The sequence below is a fragment of the Heterodontus francisci genome, chromosome 13 (assembly GCF_036365525.1).
Source record: "Heterodontus francisci isolate sHetFra1 chromosome 13, sHetFra1.hap1, whole genome shotgun sequence".
Lineage (NCBI taxonomy): Eukaryota > Metazoa > Chordata > Chondrichthyes > Heterodontiformes > Heterodontidae > Heterodontus > Heterodontus francisci.
In genome coordinates, this window is record NC_090383.1 from 8,078,505 (window position 1) to 8,084,418 (window position 5,914).

The window sequence follows — 5,914 nt, forward strand, 5'->3', positions numbered from 1 at the left end:
GGGTTGTTCCTGGGCAGAATATGTAAATAGTCTCTGAGTGCCATTTCAGAAAATGAGGTAAAAGAACTTGTACAGAACCTTGTGTCGAGTGAAATTGGAAGCCACAGAAGTGAGGTGCACGTAAGTAAACTCCTGTTCCTGTAACCGTCTATCTCTCAGATATTCTGTCATATGACTAATTAGCATCAGAGTATTACATGGTGGCAACGGTAAACTGAAGAAGAAATGGAAAAATCACTGCCCTGAGCAGAGAACTGCAAGAAAGTAGCTAGACAGAACCAAGCAGAGGCATGGCCGAAGTGAGTCTGAAGACTTACTCGGTACTGTATTGCTTCGGGTTTTGCACAGAAGCCAGACAAGGAGCAGGTCAGTACATTATAACATGCCATGGAGGAGCGCGCGGATGATATCCTCATAACACAGAGCAAAGACAAAGAAAAAGCTACATACGAGGAGGTTATTAAGCCTCTGGAATCTTACTTTAACCTAAGAAAAAACATGATTGTCGAGCACGCCAAGTTCAATAAAGGGACTCAGCAGAGAGGAGAAAGTATTGATTCTTTTATCCACGACTTATATAAACTCACTGAAGATTGTGAATAATGCAGTGTGCGGGAAGAGTTAATTAGAGACAGGAGCGTGTTGGGAGTGGCAGACGACACTGTCTAGGATCATCTGCAGTCGAGAGATGATTTTACATTAATCAAGGTGGTTCAGATAAGCAAGCAAGCAGAGTTTAGAAAATGTAACCGTGTTGTTGTTCGAAGGGATAGGGGAGTCTAATCTTGAAAGTAGCAGACTCCATTAAATACTTAAAGAGAGCGAAGGCGAGAAATGGCGGTCAAAGACAGGAAAGGTGGGAAGAACATCTCGAGGCAGCAGCGTCTCACTGCAGTAGGTGTGTCCGAGTGAGGCACCAGTGGGAAAATTGCCCAGCCAGAGAGGCGGAGTGTTTCGTATGTAAGAAGAGGGAGGACTTCCAATTGGTATGCTGCAGCAAGAAACCAGGGCTGCAAAATATAAAAAGCAAACCCAAAGTAAATTTAAAAATTAATGAAGTACAAGATGTACAATGTGTTGAATTATCAATTCAAGGAGGAATCCGTGGAGCACGTGAAGATTCCTGAATGGCAGGGATTCGTGTAGGAGGCAATCAGACAAGATTCAAACTGGGAACTGGAGCAGCACTTTCAGAACTGGCAGACACGGAACCATGGCTGAAGAAAGTCACCATCAGATCTACAGGTAAAAAACTGTATGGACCCGGAGGCATTGAGCTGAAAGTAATAGGGGAGTTACCAGGGAAAAGAAATCCCTGAGATATATATTATCAAGAATCAGAATTGCTTGTTATTAAGCAGAAAAGCTTGCATAGGTTTACAATTAATATTCAGAGTTGATGAGCTGAAAGGCAGAGAGGAACAGCCAAGGAATTTTAGGGCTGAATTCCCTAAATTATTCAAAGGTTTGGGAAAACTAAAAACAGTCTACCACATCACATTAAGAAAGAATGCAGAACCATTGTGTTTATATACACCGAGAAAAGTGCCACACCCACTCCTAGAGAAAGTTAAGAAAGAAATAGGGTTAATGACCAAACAGGGAATCATCTCACCTGTTACTAAGCCTAATTCATGGTGCTCAGGTATGGTTCCAGTGAAGAAACCAACTGAATTTGTGTAGACCATAGGCAATTAAACAAGGCAGTGGAGAGAGAAATACATCCAATGGCATCAGTGAATGAGAATCTGGCAAAGGTTGGGAAAAGCACGATTTTCACTAAATTAGATGCCAACAGTGGATTTTGGTAAGTACCTTTCGATGAAGAATCTAATCTATTGATGACTTTTGTAACACGATTTGAGAGATTATGTTTTAACAGATTACCTTTTGGAATTACATTAACGCTGGAATTTTTTCCAAAGAACATTGTCCAGAATCCTGGAAGGATTAGATGGGATCATCTGCCACATGGACGACGTGTTGATCCACGGTGCAGGTCAGCAGGAACACGATGCGAGAGTGCGAGAGTGTGAGCAGTGTTGCAGAGACTGCAAGAAGCTGGTCTAACACTGAATGAGAAGTGTGTCCTTTCACAACTAACAGTGAGATTTCCAGGTCATATTATTGATGGCTCAGGCATCAGAGCAAGCCCTCAAAAGACAAGTCGTAAAAGACTTTCCTGAGCCTAAGAACATCACAGAATTGCAAAGGTTCATGGGCATGGCCAAGCAGGTGGGAAAGTTTTTGCAGAATCTGGCGATGATATATGAACCACGACAATAGTTATTAAAGAGTGACAAGACCTGGTGATTGAACGAGGTCCAACAGGAAACTTTTGAAAAAAATCAAACAGAAACCTCTTTCTTTGGAAGTATTAGCGCATAATGACCCAAAGTTACCAATCATTATAGCAGCAGATGCATTAGCAACAGGGCTAGGTGCTGTCTGTTTCAGGTACAAAGCGATGGGAATCACAGGCCTGTGTATTTTGCATCTCGTTCTTTGACAGAAACAGAGCAAAGATATACGGTCATCGAGAAGGAAGCATTAGCAGCAACTAGGGCATGTGAGAAATTCTGACTGCATGCTAGGTCTTCAATGTAAGATTGAAATGGATCACAAACTGTTAGTTACTCTGATAAACACAAAAGAACTAGCAAAGTTACCTCCTAGAGTACAGAGGTTTTGGTTGAGATTAATGAGGTCCGACACTGAAACCAAATACATTCCTGGGAAAATGTGTTGTCATGCATTACATCAGCAGGACCTCAGGAAGAAGGCGACATCCTTTTTTTGAGGAAGTAGAAGTGTTTGCTCTAACAACTACAGAATATTTACCTGCTACAACCCAGAAATTGAAAATACAGTCAAGAGTTCTGCCTTTAATAAGTCTCAAACTTATAAATTACGTGTATAACCTCGGTCAGGAAGTGTGAGTTGCTCACCAGCTGGACAGTGCTCGCAGTTGGTAGAAGTTGTGAAAATCCAGAGATTTTGGCTTCAGCAACAACAACTTGCATTTATATAGCACCTTTAACATAGTAAAATGTCTCAAGGTGTGTCAGGAGTGTTTCAAACAAAGGTTTACAGTGAGCCACATGAGGACAGGTGGCCAAAAGCTTGGTCAAAGAGGTAGATTTTAAGGAGTGTCTCAAAGGAGGAAAATGAGGTGGAGAGGCAGAGAGGTTTAGGAAGGGAATTCCAGAGCTTAGGGCCCAGGCAACTGAAGGCATGGTCACCAATGGTGGAATGATTAAAATCGGGTTTGCGCAAGAGGCTAGAATTAGAGAAGTGCAGATATCTTGGAGGAATGTTTGGGCTGGAGGAGATTGCAGAGTTAGGGAGGGCTAGGCCATGGAGAGATTTGACAACAAGGATGTGAATTTTAAAATCGAGGCTTTCCTTAACCAGGAGCCAATGTAGGCCAGCGAGCACAGGAGTGATGGGTGAGCAGGACTTGGCACGAGTTACGAATCTGGCAGCAGAGTTTTGAATAGTTAAATCTCGAGGTGACAAAAGCATGGATGAGTGTTTCAGCCAGCAGGCGAGCTAAGGCAAGGTGGAGTTGGGCAATGTTACAGAGGTGGAAATTGGCAGTCTTAGTGATGGCCTCGACATTAACCCTCCCATGGTGGGTGGTAGAGGGTCGGGGGAGGGGTTGGGTTCTGCAGTTTAACTGGGAGCCCAGTTCAAAATTCACTGCCGAGGTTTCCCCAGGCAGTCGGAAAACCCAGCAGAGAAAGGGAGGCGGGAGCTGGAAGCTTCACAAGGTAAGATGCTCTTTCAGGATACATCGGGAATTTGGACAGGACCCACTGTTACATAGACCTGGGAATCATGTACACCCTGGAATTCTGGTTGAGTGCTCCTAGTATGTGAAGCACCACCGTAGGGGAGCTAAAGACAAAAGTTTACCCCTTTGGCTTCTTCCATTCTCACGTTCACCACATCCATTGCAAACCTCTTCTTCAATTCAGATTGATGTAAACACAGAAGACCATGCTGCCTGTTTCACCGGCAGAGAAACGTAGAGAAATGAAAGTAGAAAAGAAAGACTTTCATTTATATAGCGCCTTTCCCGATCTCAGGATGTCCCAAAGGGTTTTACAAACAATGAAGTACTTTTTTGAAGTGTAGTCACTGTTGTAATGTAGGAAATGCGGCAGCCAATTTGCACGCAGCAAGCTCCCACAAATAACAATGTGATAATGATAAGATTTTTTAAAATAATGTTGATCAAGGGATAAATATTGGTCAAAACACCTGGGATAATTTTCCTGCTCTTCTCTGCAATAGTGCCGTAGGATCTTTTACATCCACCTGAGAGAGCAGACAGGGCCTCAGTTTAATATCTCATCCAAAAGACAGCACCACTCCCTCAATGCAGTGGAAAATATCAGCCTAGATTTTTATGTATAAGTCCTCAGAGGCAAGAGTGTTACTAACTGAGTCACTGTTGACCAATTATCATTCTGTTTCCAACTTAAGGCAGCCTTTCACAGAGTAGCTGGGGAGAAAGAACTGGTAATAATATCTTCGGACAGGGAAATAACTTATCAATTAATTTATCAAACTCCTTGTTGTGTAAAAGAAGACAAAATATATACATAAAGAATGCCAATTTTGCAGGTCAGTAAAACTGTGTGTCTTTGAATAAAATGGATTGCCTAAGGTGTTCTTAGAATTTTGATTTAGATGGTACATTCAACACCTTAAACATTCACTCCCTCCACCTGCAGTGTGTACCATCTACAAGGCTCCTTCGACAGCACCTTCCAAACTCACAACCTCTACCACCTAGAAGGCCAAGGGCAGCAGATGCACTACAACACCATCACCTGCAAGTTCCCCTCCAAGTCACACACCATCTTGACTTGGAAATATATCTCCAGTCCTTCACTGTCGCTGGCTCAAAATCCTGGAACTCCCTTCCTAACAGCCTGGCGGGAGTACCCACACCAGATAAACTGCAGTGGTTCAAGAAGACAGCTGACCACCACCTCTCAAGGGCGGTTAGGGATGGGCAACAAATGCTGGCCTTGCCAGTATCGCCCACATCCCATGAACAAATTTAAAAAATCAATTGGATCTAATTTATTACATGGTACAAATTTATACATAAATACAAACATGCTGAAAAGGCTATTTAGCACTCCTGCACTAAGCTATTAATCACACCATAGTCAACCAAAAGTTCTTGCAGGAGTTAAAAAGCAGAAAAAGGCCCTGAGGTTGGTGCTATACTCTTCCACTGATGAATAATCACTGGCTTTCAAAACTACATCAATCTTAATATTAGATCTCCATAGTACTGATCAATATTACATTAGATCAGATGTAATATTACCTTGGAAGTTGGCGCCTACACCATTTAATTTTAGTCTTAATAAAGGCATCAAAGAACCAATTGTACTGTTCTATTGCTGGGCTAATGCAGATTAAACCTACAATTTGATTAACACTTGAGAATATCTCGGCAACAGCAGTGCACACCAATTATCTTAAAGAGGGTTCTCTGTAAGCGCATATAATTATACAATGAAAGCACAACTGATAGTTCATCTCCTGCCATGTTGCTCCTGGGAGGGGCTGGGCTGCAGAATAAAATGCGTCTCTTGAAAACTCCACAGGGAGAAAAAAAGATAGTTAGAGCCAGACTACTGAGTAGGCTTCTCATTTTTATTATTAATATTTTATGTGTCCAGTTTTAATTTTAGGGATAGATAGCATTGGAGTAAAGAACTAGTTTTTGCAGGCATGCGTATTTCTGAGCAACTGATTAAGGGTGGCACTGAAAGGTCCCTGGTGTCACCAACAGTAAAAACACATTTACAATTTACAAGCAGATATTTTGAACAAAGTGTGTGATACACTGCAGATAAACTGTAGAGAGTTGCAAACCTTTACAAAC

At 42.1% G+C, this 5,914-nt stretch overlaps 1 long non-coding RNA gene across 1 annotated transcript; it reads left to right on the forward strand.

The window, feature by feature from the left end:
- The first annotated feature begins 759 nt into the window (after window positions 1–759).
- LOC137376211 (uncharacterized) lies at window positions 760–4,674 on the forward strand. The gene is made up of 2 exons (XR_010976150.1): window positions 760–1,245; window positions 1,926–4,674. It is a non-coding gene; the product is annotated as an uncharacterized lncRNA (long non-coding RNA).
- Window positions 4,675–5,914: the final 1,240 nt, after the last annotated feature.